Source organism: Cynocephalus volans, chromosome 5 (genome assembly GCF_027409185.1).
Source record: "Cynocephalus volans isolate mCynVol1 chromosome 5, mCynVol1.pri, whole genome shotgun sequence".
In the NCBI taxonomy this organism is placed as follows: Eukaryota; Metazoa; Chordata; class Mammalia; order Dermoptera; family Cynocephalidae; genus Cynocephalus; species Cynocephalus volans.
In genome coordinates, this window is record NC_084464.1 from 139595613 (window position 1) to 139608967 (window position 13355).

The following is a 13355-nucleotide window of genomic DNA, read 5'->3' on the forward strand; positions in this document are numbered from 1 at the left end:
ACAGTCCAACTAAATCCCTTTCTGTATGTGTTTTCATACTCAACAAATAGTAACATTTCTTCAAGTAATACTTTGACTTCCCATGTCTACAGGTTGAACCATGATCAGCACACACAGATAACCAGTCTGTTAGCATTTGGGGCTTCATTTTAAGTAAGCAAATTTGCATAGTAGTTTTCTATACATTAGTCCCTGAGAGCTTGGTTAATGTAAATTAGGTGAATTATTTCTTAATGGGCTGGCAAATTTAATTTATATACCTTAAGGGCTAATCATCATACCCCAAACTCTGGTGAATTCCCAAGTCGATGTCAGCCGTGCGACTCCTGACTGGGAGAACAGCTTCCCTTGGAACATAAGACATTGTAGCTCACCTTTCTTCAAGCTGCTTTAATACAGTTAGGGACAAAAATTCCTTTCCTGGTATAACGTTTCTAGGGCTTGTACAGAGAAATTTGATTGGTTAATAGGCCAGTTTATAAAATATAAATGCAGAGTTATAATTCAATTGAGGAAAAAGGCCTACTAAATTTTCTCTTTTGGAAAGAGATACAGGGTAGTCAGCTTCCAGTGATCATTGGTATTCACGTCCTTCAGTAATCCCTTTCAAGTGAGGGAATGAGGACTGGCCTATGTGACAAATAAAATATGATGGAAATGATCATGTGTGACTTTCAAGACAAATTCGTAAAATACACTGCAGCTTCTACCTTGCTTTCTTGGATCACACAGTGTGGGGAATACAGCTCCCATATTGCGAGGACACTCAAGCAGTCCTGTGTAGAGGCCCACGTGAAGAACTTACTTGCCAACCATGGGATTAAGCTACCTTAGAAATAGGTCCCTGTAAACCTGGCCAACATCTAATTGCAACCTTGTGGGTGCCCCTGAGTTAGGACTGCCCAATCAAGCTGCTCTGGAATTCATGACCTACAGAAACCATGTAAAATAATAAATAATTATTGTTGTTTTAAGCAACTAAGTTTTGGGGGTGATTTGTTATGCAGCAATAGAGAACTAATATAGAATTTGGTACCTTGAAGTGGGGTGATGCTGTAACAAAAACAGAGACCCCAAAGGGGGGAACTGACAACCATGGAAAATCATTCCCAGACAGAAGTAGGTCTGAACCCTAATCAAGGAGTTGGCAACAAGTGCCCAGCTGTATTTCAGAACTACTATGGATCAATGATTCCTGGGTGCCTTCTGCTTTACCCTCTTTAAAGGAGGGTGTCTACAGGGGTTATGCTGTGCCTGTTCCACCACGTTTTATTTGGTGTGTTTGGGGCAGATAACCTGTCTCTTTAGTTCACAGGTCTTTGGATGAAGAGAAACCCTACCTGTACACCTGATGGTCCTCATCTGTACCTGGACCTCATCTAGACATTGAGATCCTGGACTTTGAGCTGGAATTGATGCTGTAATGGGATGAGAATTTTGGTGACACGGGCTGAGGTGAGTGGGGTGTGTGTGTGTGGGTGTTTGTGTGTGTAACATTGGGAGTCAGAGAGTGGGCTGTGGTAGCTGTCTTTTAAGTGGGACCCTAACGATCTTTATCTTCTGGTATTCAGTCCCCTCCTATATGAATCAGGGCTGTCCTGTGTGGCCAATAAATTACGGTGGAAATGATGTGGTACAAATCTTTTGAGAATAGGTCATAAAAGGCATTGCAGCTCTGTGGAAAATGAGCTGTGGTGTTATGTCATGACACTCAAGCAACTCTTTGGAGAGGACTTGACTTACCAACATCAACTTGCCAACCATCTGAGCCACATTGAAATGATTGCTGCATTTCCTTGGGTGACTACAATCCTAGCTGACCTCTGACTCCAACCTCCTGAGAAACCTTGTTCCACAATGACCCAGCTGAGCCAGTCCTGGACTCCTGACCCAGAGAAACCACGAAAGATGATTAGATGAATATTGTTGTTTTAAGACACTAAGTATTGGGGTGATGTGTTATACATGGGTAACAAGTAAGTAATATGTGGTGTGAATATAAATAAATAATACCTTTACATTTCTTCATTTAATTAGAACAGATTCAGAATAACATACTGGAAAAATTTGGGTCACAATCTTAATGATGCCAAGAAACACCAGCATCATAATATAAACAGGAATGTCCTTTCTATTACCCATTAATTTGACGTTACGAAAGGATTAAAAGTTCATTCGTTTATCATCATCATAATCATCATCACAAAAAAACGAATAGTAATAATAACAAACACTTTCTGAGGGCTTGTCTTTTCAGGTAATTTCCTAGATACTTTACATGCATTGTCTCATTTATTCTTCATAACAACAGCATGGTGCAGATAATCTTATATTTCAAACTTTTGGATGAGGAAGTTGAGGTTCAAAGAGTTAAATAGAGTCATCCAAGGTTACACAGCACCTAAAGGTCAGGTTTTCTTAACTACAAAATTTGTACTCCTAACTAGTAATCTATGCTATCTTCTTATTTGAAAATTTTGCTAGGAAAGGAAGAATTGGTAAAGGGACATGAAAGTCACCTACATTGTATATTGATAAAGTAAAATAAAGAATAAAAAAATAAAGAAAGAAATAAGAAAAAATCAAAAAGGAAATTTTGCTTGGTGAGGCTTTGAATTTTAAATATAGAACATAGGTCCTATCTGTCCTGAATCGAGAATCAGAGTGCCAGGGAGTTTTAAGCGAACCATGCAAGATCTGTTTCATTCTATGAGCTGTTCTTATTTCAGAATTGCCATTGTTAGTTTATGTAATAGAATCACACAGATCACACTCTGGTAGTTATATGGGAAGATAAATGAGATGGGTAGATGCTTCAACTGATGACTTCTGGGCCTTGATTTCCTGCTTGCATTTCCTCACTGAAGATACTTACTGAGATCGCAGGCTGCCACTGAAGTTAAACACAATAAATCACGGGTTGTAAAATTAAAAACAATAACCCGCTTTTATGGCTGTTTTGCTCAGACTGTAAGAGCATTGAGGATAATGGTCACAGCTGAACCAAGCTTAGATATTGCTAAGGCCAATTTTATGCCCTGTCATGCCTTTCATTTTCCTTTGCTTCAAGCTAATGGTAAAACAATTGGAAGACTGCTTTGAATCAAACATACCACAGCAAAAACTTTAAAGAAGAGAATATATTAGTTTAATAGCTCAATAAAGCAAAATTCAAGTGTTGCTTTTGGCAAAAGTTCCACTTAATTTCAGTTCAAATTTTCCAGGATACTCTTCAAAAGGTAATGAATTGGCACATTATTTGGCATTTCTAGTTGCATATTTAAGTGAAGATACATCTTTATGGTTTTCATATTGAAGTTATAAGTGACTATTTCCTTTTATTGGAAATTAAAAATCCTTCTATCAACCACAAGCAAAAATGATACAGGTGTATCTATGTGTGATTGTGTGTGGGGTGGGCAGGTAGAGGAGTTGGGGGAGGTTCAGGAAAGAAGAGACAGTGTAGGGGAAGAAGCACAAAGTAGAACCAGAAGTATCGAAGCTCAAATTATTAGAACTGGAAGGGACTCAGGTGTAAGAGAACAACTGGTATTTCTAAATCAAATCTCCTTTCAATGTGGCAGGAGATTTGAGACTCTAGGGTCATCAGAAAGCTAAAATTCTCTTAAAAAATTGGGAAAATATCATGGCTGTTGCTGAGATCCCCTACTGGTCATTGAATGTGGATGACTCTGTTGTCCCAGTGTCAAATAGGCTACCATGGTGTTTGCTTGATGTGGGAGCTCCATTTGCTAGGATCCAGACTTCTAGATCCACCAGAAACCATTTATTTTGAAAGTTTTGCTATCGTTCTAAGTACTGCCTGAAAGAGAGGCATGTACCCATAACACCAATGGAACCTTCCCTTCCATTCCCTTCCCAGGTCAACATCCAGCTTCCCATTGCTGCTTCCTACCTTCCCCATCCAAAGCACTCAATTCTTTCCTTTCCTTTCTATGAACCTTTGCTTAATCTTCTTGAAGAATCCAGGTGTTCTGAGCACAAATGTCAGGAAAGGGACAGCCATGTTTTCAGGCAATGTCTGAAATAAAAATCTCCTCTGAGGCCAGCATGGCATCCTTATGGAAAGTGGGGGGGAGGGGAGGGCAAAAAATGCAGAGGTAAACAAAATTTAAATTAATATCTCAATATATTAACCCACTGCACTGTAAGAGTAATGACTACAGATGAGAAGATTCCAGAATGGGTAATAGCTCACTAGCCATCCTCAGATTGGCTCCAGTCCAGTAGAATTCAGTTGTTAAAGAGCATGTATAAATTCTTCACAAATACTGTTTGAACACACCCATTCATTACTCTGGGCAAAGTTCCTTTAGTGAGTACCAACTAGTGCCTTCTCTACTCTATATTAAGAATCAGAGAGGATAAGGGCTGGTGAGGCACTTCAGGGGACTCTCCAATGGGTTTGGAGTGAGTCCCAGAGTCAATTGTATACTCTAACCTCTTTGGAGAAGAGCTTCTCCGGATAAATGTTAAATCTGCCTCAGAACAGAGCAAAGCTTGTCACACTGTTTGGTCCCTGGGTCTAATGCTGGAAAATTCCTCTTGCCTAGTGTTATCAAGTGAGCTAGCTAAATTCTGGAGAAAGTTGCTCATAAAACTAAGAGACCTCTTTTATACAAGCTAATTTGAACTTTATCCCTGAGACCTTGAGAAACTGGGTCTGCAGTTTTATAATCCGAGAGTTGAACATGGTCCTGCACAGTTGGGTAACATTTGACCTTGAAACGTTGTTCTAAAAGTCATGTTTCCCCCTTGCTGGCTTTGCTGTTATCTTTGCATCAGTGAACACTTTATCATGGTAACGCTTCAGGAATGTGCAGAATGGTTGAGGAGCTTGAATGCCACAGCAGTTTCAAGTCTGCTGGGCTCTTGTTACCAGATCACTGACTGGGTCAGTCGCTAGAAGACTGTTACACCACGTATGTTGCAGAACTGATGTTCATGACCAGGTCACTTTCAAGGGCAGTTTAAGATGTTTGCTAACAAGGCTCTGAGTAGCTCGTATGTTCTTTTTAGAGTATAGTCTTTCATTGCTACTGAGATATGCCACAGAAAATGTCTGTATTCTTATTTTGGATTTAGGGAAGCTGATACAAGTTTGCAAAGAAGTGCTTGGATTTGACTTTTAAAAGTGGCGTATCATAATGTAGTGGTTAGGGACATGGGCTTTGGTGTGACAGTCTTGGAACTGAATCCAGGACTATAACTTACTAGCTGTGTAGACCTGGAGTCATTATTTTCACCTCTCTGAGCCTCCGTTTGCTATTGTATAAAATGGGTAGAATAATACCTTTCCAGCCTGTTGCATATTATGTTAAAAGGGATCATGCATGCCAGGGCCTTGGTACTCTAAGAAGTAGGAAGAACTCAACCACTCTCCCACAGTATTAATCACCCTGGTTGTTCTATCTGTACAAATGGACTGCAAATTTATTGAAAGCAGAAATCATAGCTCATCTTGCTTTATATTCCTCATGCCAAGAAGAATGTCAAGGACATAGCAGGTAGTGAATAAATATTTGTTTTTTTCTTTTGGAATTATCTCACTATCAGCCCAGTTATACCAGTCACTTCTTTGGCGATGATCAGTCTAAGATCTTCCTTTACTTTATGCTTGATGAGAAGTCATAGAATGTAAAACAGTACCAGAATTTTTTTTTAAAGTCTCTGTATCTGGTAGATTTTCTTAAAAATTTGATTCTGTATATCATAAGAACTTTAACAGTAATGAAAAAAGTACTCAAATGCACGTAGGCATAGAGTTGTCTAAGCGCTGTTCTTTGTTAATATGAGCACTTCATGTATCTTAATAATTTGCCCGAGGGACTGTATGCGCTTCTAGGGTAGCTCTTTCTTTGTAACTCCATAGTTATCAATAAGATCCTAACTGAAACTGAGCTACACAAGCAACATTTTGGTGGCAGTGTTCATGGTGTGGAGGTGGTTGAGGAGAGAGTAACCACCGGGTTACAGTAGCTCTGTCGTTGCCATGATGCAGGTGTGTCTTTTTGTCATCACTCTACTAACTAGATAGGACAAGATGCATGAGATTCCGATCCCAATTTTAGACTGTTTGGAGGGACAGAAGAGGCCTCCTCAATTAAATGGATGCTTATGACTGGTTAGTTTTTTTTAATTCCCCTGAGTTTCTTACCTTGTTAGAAGATATGGCAGAGACACTTCAGTACTCACGGGGAGAAATATGTGACATGTTTCCTCTGTAGAACTGAACTAAATATACATACGTAAGACAACCAGCGACTTTGAAGAAAATCTAGCCTTTAAGGAGTTACCATTGAGAAGGAAAAGAAAAGGGATGGATACCAGCTTTTCATTTTTAACTTTTAAACATATTTTAAATTTTAGAATAGAATTTGATTTACAGAAAGATTGCAAAGACAGTGTGGAAAGTTCCCATAAACTCTGCACCTAGTTTACCTATTATTAACTTCTCACATGAATATGGTATGTTTCTAAAAATCAATGACCAGGATTGATATGCTATTATTAACTAAAGTCCATACTTTATTCAAATTTCCTTAGATTTTAACTCATGTAGTTTTTTTGTTCCAGGATTCCATCAGGTTATTATTTTGATGCTAAAAATTTTTAAAGAGCCAATTCAGTACCAGATGCATTTATGTTATTCTTTTATTTAATTTTCAAACATAGCTTTTAGGTAGGCATTATTTTCTCATTTTAAGGATGAGACAACTGATATCAGAGATGGTAATTGATTTTCTCAGAGTAGATAAGGAAGTGGTGAAGCAATGATTCAATTCCAAGGCATCTGGCCCCAATCCCATTTTTCTTTCTCATATTATGCTGTTTTTTTCACTTGCAACACAACGATCAAATGCATATTTGAAAATGTGCTGCAAATACAGTATTGCGTGAACATTCTGGAATATAGTTATGAAAGAACTCCCTTACTTGCTCTAACACAAGTAGAATTGTTTGTAGGACTTTTCATCTGATTTCTTAAAGTCAGAGAAACTTATTTGAGCTGCAGAAGTCTAAATTAGAGCTGCCAAAATATAATTGGCCATTGAATGATAGACAACTTATTGCTGTAATATGTTTACTAATGCCTTGTTTTCTTATTGAAGGTTCTATGTCACAGAAAATGCATTTCAACTTCTGTTTTACTCAGAGGTAATATAAAAGAAGGAGAGCCAGGTTTTGGGTTGAGTCATATAATATTGGAGGTTTTCTGCCTATTTTTTTCCTACGTTAACAAGGTCAGTCACAAACAATTCGCATCAGAAACAAAACACATGAGCATTGGAGAGTAAGTTCTTAGGACCGTTCACAGTCTTTACTTACTTACATCATACTCCACTGTAATCTCACCATATGAAATCCCCACTCTAAAGTTTCAGCTCTTAGTACACGATATCAATTGTCCTGTGGTTGACAGGATAATTAGATCTTCAAAAATTTTGGATGTGCTGGAGAAAAAGGAAAAAAAAAAATCAAAGCAAAAAAATAAACTGTTAGCCATTATTTTAAGCAGGTTATTTTTCTCTCACAACTATATTTCACCTGCTTAACAATAATCATTAAAAGGATCTAAAAATAGTCCTATAGAAGCCAAAGGTTTCAATAACAGATTAGAATTACTGGATGGCCTTTTCTTGTGGTTAATAATAGGTCTGCTGTGTTGACTTAAAACATTAAAGGGTGATTATTTCCAACAGATATTTTCTTCTTCACATAAAACAAGGAAGTATACAAAAAAAATACTGACTGTTCTCGGTAAGGAGATTTTAATTTGTATCTACACTGTGTTCTTCTCACTTCATTAGGCTTAGAATTTGTGACTGAATAGCACTGTTTGGGCAGCCTGCTGCCTAGTTGGAGATGTCAGAAGCAATTACTTTCACAGATTTAAGATTTTATTATCACACATATCCTGTCCTTAGCTATCTGAGTGGACAGCCCAATCAAGGATGATATGCATTTCATCCTATTTTGTGGTTGTGCAGTTTTAATAACAGCTCTAGTATCATCCCACTTTGCACGACAAGAATGCATCAGCTAAATGAATGGTTAAATGGAGCCATCTGAAATTAGAATATTTACTTTTTTTTTTCTAATTTTGAGTTCTTTCTGCCAAGTAAATGAGCTTCATTAGATTTAGTGCTAAAAAGTTTCCAAAAAAACCACACCTTGTGTTTTAGTCTATTTTGTGTTGCTATAACAGAGTACCTGAGGCTGGGCAATTTGTATAGGAAAAAAGTTTATTTGGCTCATGGTTCTGGAGGCTGGGAAGTCCGAGGACATGGCATGGCTCTTGTACTGTGTTATAACATGGTGGAAAAGCAGAAGGGCAAGTGGACTGTGAAGGAGACTGTAAGACTGAGCTGAGCTGGCTTTTATAACAACCTGCTCCTACAAGTGTTAACTAACTCGTGTAGAAATGGAATTAGTCCATTCACGAGGGCTCATGATGCTGTCACCTCTTAATAGCCCCACCTCTTCATACTGTTACATTGGCAATTAAATTTTCAACACATGAGCTTTTGGGGGGCACATTCAAACCATAGCACCTCATTTTCAGTTATGTTGAAAATTCTCCAAAAAAGTATCTAGAGGGCAGGTTGTGAAATAACAACATTACTCAGTCTTAACAAAAAGTTCCCACTTTTTTATATTTCTGGAGGAGGAGTTAAATTTACTGACTCCTTTACTCACAAGCTCTTGGTCCCTGAAAAAAAGGAGTTGATACCTCTTCTTTGTTTTTCTTTTCTTTTTTTAACTTTTACTACAGAAATCTAGAAATCATCACAGACCTTAGTTTAGCCTTCTTCTTTAGTCAGAGACCAAGTCTTGTGGAGTTTCCTCTTTGACATGTGTTATTTCACTATCTCTTCTCCATCTCTATTCCCACTTTAGTTTTCTCTTGCCTGAACTATTGCAATAGAATTCCTCTTGTTTTGCCTAATTCTTTCCTTTACACAGTCACCACAAAAGTTTTGAGAAATGCAGAACTGATCATAGTTTCCCTCATTTAAAATGTTTCAGACTTCTTATTGCCCTCAGGCAAAGTGCAAGTTTCCTTCGTGACCTCACTTTTTTTGGTGGTACATGCACTTGGACACATCAGGCTGCATCACACTTGCTTCTACTGAACCTGCTTCTTCTGCTCAGAGCCTTTCTGGGCTGTACTCTCTTGAAGAACAAATAAATACATGTCTTTTAGGAATCAATATAATGTGCTCTCTAAAGATTGTCCTGACCCCACGAGAAAGCATAATCACTCTTTTTTGCTCCCCGTGCAGACCTTTTTCATGTGCTCTGTCACACATTATGGTACAAATTGTTCACATGTCTGTTTACATGTCTGAGTTGCTCTCATGGTTGATCACATTGCTTGGTTTAGGTCAGTGACACTCAAGCTTATTAAAGGTAAGAATTGCCCAGGAGTTGGATGATATTCAAATTCCTGAAACCCATCTCCAAAAATTCTGACTTAGAAGTGAGGAGGAGGCTGCTATTTCTATAGGCACTCCAGGTAATTGTGACACAGGTGTATGAGGAGCAACTTTAAGGAAACTGACTCTGACAGTTATCTATTGTAGCATAACCAACCACTCTTTGGGCATAAAAAACAACCATTTATTACAACCATGAATTCTGAAGGTCTGGAATTTGTACAAGACACAGCAGGAATGACTTGGCTCTGCTCAATGATGTCTGGGGTCCCAGCAAGGAGAGCTCAGATGTCTGGGGGGTGACTTGAATGGCTGAGGGCTGGAATATATGGGCTGTTGAATCTCTTGTGTTGTGGTTTTCTCACTTGCATGCCTGGCTTCTATGCTGGGGTGACTCAAAGGTTGCGTTCAGCTGAGACTGTCAACAAAGCACCTACATGTGGCTTGGACTTCTCACAGCATGGAAGCTTCCAAGGGAGCAAGCATTCCAAAAAACTAGGCAAAAACTGCATGGCCTTTTATGACACAGCTTCACTTTGCTCATCCTTGAACAGCTGAGGCAGTCACAAGCCCACCCGGATTCATATGGTGCATAGACCCCACCTCTCAATGAGAGAAGTGTCAAAAAAGTTGGAGGCAATGTTTTTAAGCTGTCACAATGATTTCAGACTTTGATTTATCTTTTTATGTATATATTTTCTCTACTGGATCTGTGGGCTTTTTGAGGATAAAGATGGTTTCTTACTTCATTTTGAGCTCTCAGGATCTGGTACAAGCCTTGGTATTTACCATAAACCCAATAAATACTTGCTTCTTTTAACTTATCTAAAGGTCAACAACCATAATCCTTCAATCACTGGGTGTTATAGAGTATTGATCTAGAGACACTTCCTCAGCAAGAGGTTAGTTGCACAAGACAATTTGCCTCATAGAAGTTGACTAAATGATTTTTCATCCCTACTTGAATCCTACTTCCACCATTTCATGACTGTGATCTTGAGAAAATTATTTAAATTCTCCATACTTCTGTTTACTTTTACTCATATCTGATGTGGAAATAACAGTGGTACTTGCTTTCGAGGTTTGATGTAAGGATCAAGTGAAATAGTTTTTTGATAATGAGAGGTAATGGGATTGAACAGAAAAGCCCCTTCCTTATAAAAATATTGCCATTTATACAATAACCATTAATGATTAGGGTTACTCAACCAACTGTTAATGTGGATAAACAGTTAAATTATTGCAAGACAGCCTGATAAGTTTTATTTGTGTATGTAGGTGTTCACATACAAGGATTTGCAAAAATAGAAAAAAGTTTATGGAAAAATAGAATTGAAATATAATACACATCTCCCCATGAGCTTTTTCAAGTATGCTTGCATATGTTGATGTATGCTGTTTAGAAAAGATAGATATTTAGCAAATTACACAAATCATAAGTGAGCAGCTCAATGAATTTTCATAGTGAATATACCTATGCAAACACCACATATATCAAGGAAAATAAGCTTTTATATCCCAGAAGCTTCATTGTTACTCTAGTAGTCATACTTTATCAAGAGTGTCTACTTTTCTACTTCCACCACCAAATATACTTTTTGTCTGTTTTTGAATTTGGTATGCATGGAATCATGTTTTATATACTCTTCTGTGCCTGCCTTTTGTTGTTCAACATTAAACTTGTGAGATTCATCCACGTTGTTGCGTACAAGAGTATTTCATTTATTTTAATTGTTGCATAGTGGTCTGTTATTTATACATTCCACTGCTGATTGACATTTGGGTTGTTTCTAGTTTTAGACTACTATGAATAATGCAATTATGAACAGTTGTATATATCTCTTGGCACACATATGTATTCATTTATTACATGTGTATATGTAGGAAAAAATAAGTTATAGAGTAAGACAATTAGATTTCCTGCTTTTTCTTGCTGCTCCACAGGGGGGAAATGTACATATTATATAAATATATAAATATACATGCACACACAAACACACATATGTCTGAGTAAATATGTATATAAATCAACAAAAATCTTTTGTTAAATATATGTATTATAAATATCTTCCCCATTTCTGTGGTTTGCCTTTTCATTAATCTAGTAATAATTTTGATGAATAGAAGTTCTAAATTTTAATAAAGTCCAGTTTATCAATCTTTTCCTTTATAGTTAGTGCTACTTATGTCATATTTAAGAAATCTCTGTTTAGACAAGATTTTGGAAATAGTCTCATGTTTTCTTCTCATAGGTTTATAATTTTGTCTCAAAAAGTGAAATTTAGGTTTATAATCACCTGGAAACACCAGTCACCAGTTTTTGAAAAGATTAACCTTTCTCCACCCGTCAACTCAGTGGCACCATTGCCATAAATCAAGTCTGATTTATGGGACTAATGTCTGTCCTTGTCCCAATATCATAGTGTTTACTGTCTTAATTAACAGAGCATTATAATAAATCTTGTTGTCTAAAAGCTTAAATTCTCCCAGTTTTATCTTCTTCAAGATAGTTTTGGCTCTTTGCATTTTCATGAATTCTTGGCTCTTTGCATTTTCATGAATTTTAGAAATAGCTATTTGTAAATACACACACACACAAATACTACTTGGATTTTGGTTGAATTTTTGTTGAATGTATAAGTTAATTTGGGAAAAATTGACATTGTTACAATATTGAATGGTATCCCATGGATCATATATCTCTCCATTTATTTAAGACTTCTTAGTTTCCCTCACTAATATTTTGCTGTTTTTAACATAAAGACTTTTACATACTTCAATAGATTAATTTTTAAGTATTTGATATTTTTAATGCGATTGTAAATAGTACCAATTGAAAACTTCATTTTTTGTAAATTGCATAACGTCCAGCACCTTGCTAAAATTCACATAGAAATTTTAATAGCCTATTGTAGATTTTGGGGGGTTTTCTAATAGACAATTGTATGATCATAAATAGTGACAATTTTATTTCTTGCTTTTCAATCTTAATATGCATTATTTGTTTTGCCCACTTTACCACATTGGTTAGGAACCACAGTTACAAACTTTGCAGAATTTGGTAGCAGGAACCCTTATTTCTTCACCTGGTTTAAAATAAATAAATAAATAAACCTTTCAATATTTAGCCAAGTATGATTTTTTTCAGTAGGAGTTTTGGAGATATTCTTTACCAAGTTACAAGATTTTTCTTCTATTCCTGATTTGCTATACATTTTTGTCACGGACATGTTGGATTTTATCCACTGAATTGTGTCAATTGAGATGGTCATAATTTTGTCTCCTTTATTCTGTTAACATGTGAACAACATGTTCATTTTTCTTTGGTTCATTTTTCAATATTAAAAAAATTGCATTCTGGAATAAAAACACTGTAGTGATTTATAATTCTCTTTATATATAGCTGGCTTTGTTTTTCCAGTATTTCATTTAAGACTTCTTTACTCATATTCATGATAGAAATTGGCCTATAATTTTTCCTTTCTTTAATGTCCTTGCCAGGTGTTGATGTCAAGGTCATGCAGGCCTAATAAAACAAGTTGGAAAATGTTCTCCTTTTATTTATTCTCTTCATGAGTTACGGTAAGATTTTTTCCCCCTTAAATGTTAGAAATAATTCAATAGTTAAGATATCTGCACCTTGAGTTTTCTTTGCTGGAAGCTTCTAAATTAGGAACTTATTTTATTTAATGGACTGTTCAGATTTTTCTCTTTCTTTTCTGTGTCAGACTTGATGAATTGTGTTTTTTAAAGGAATTTAAAAAATTCTACCTAATTATTCAAATGTATTGACGTTAAATTGTATAATATGCTTCTACTTATTTTTAACATATTTAGGATATGTAGTGCTGTTTTTGTTTTTCTTCCTACAATTTGATAATTTGTATCATCTCT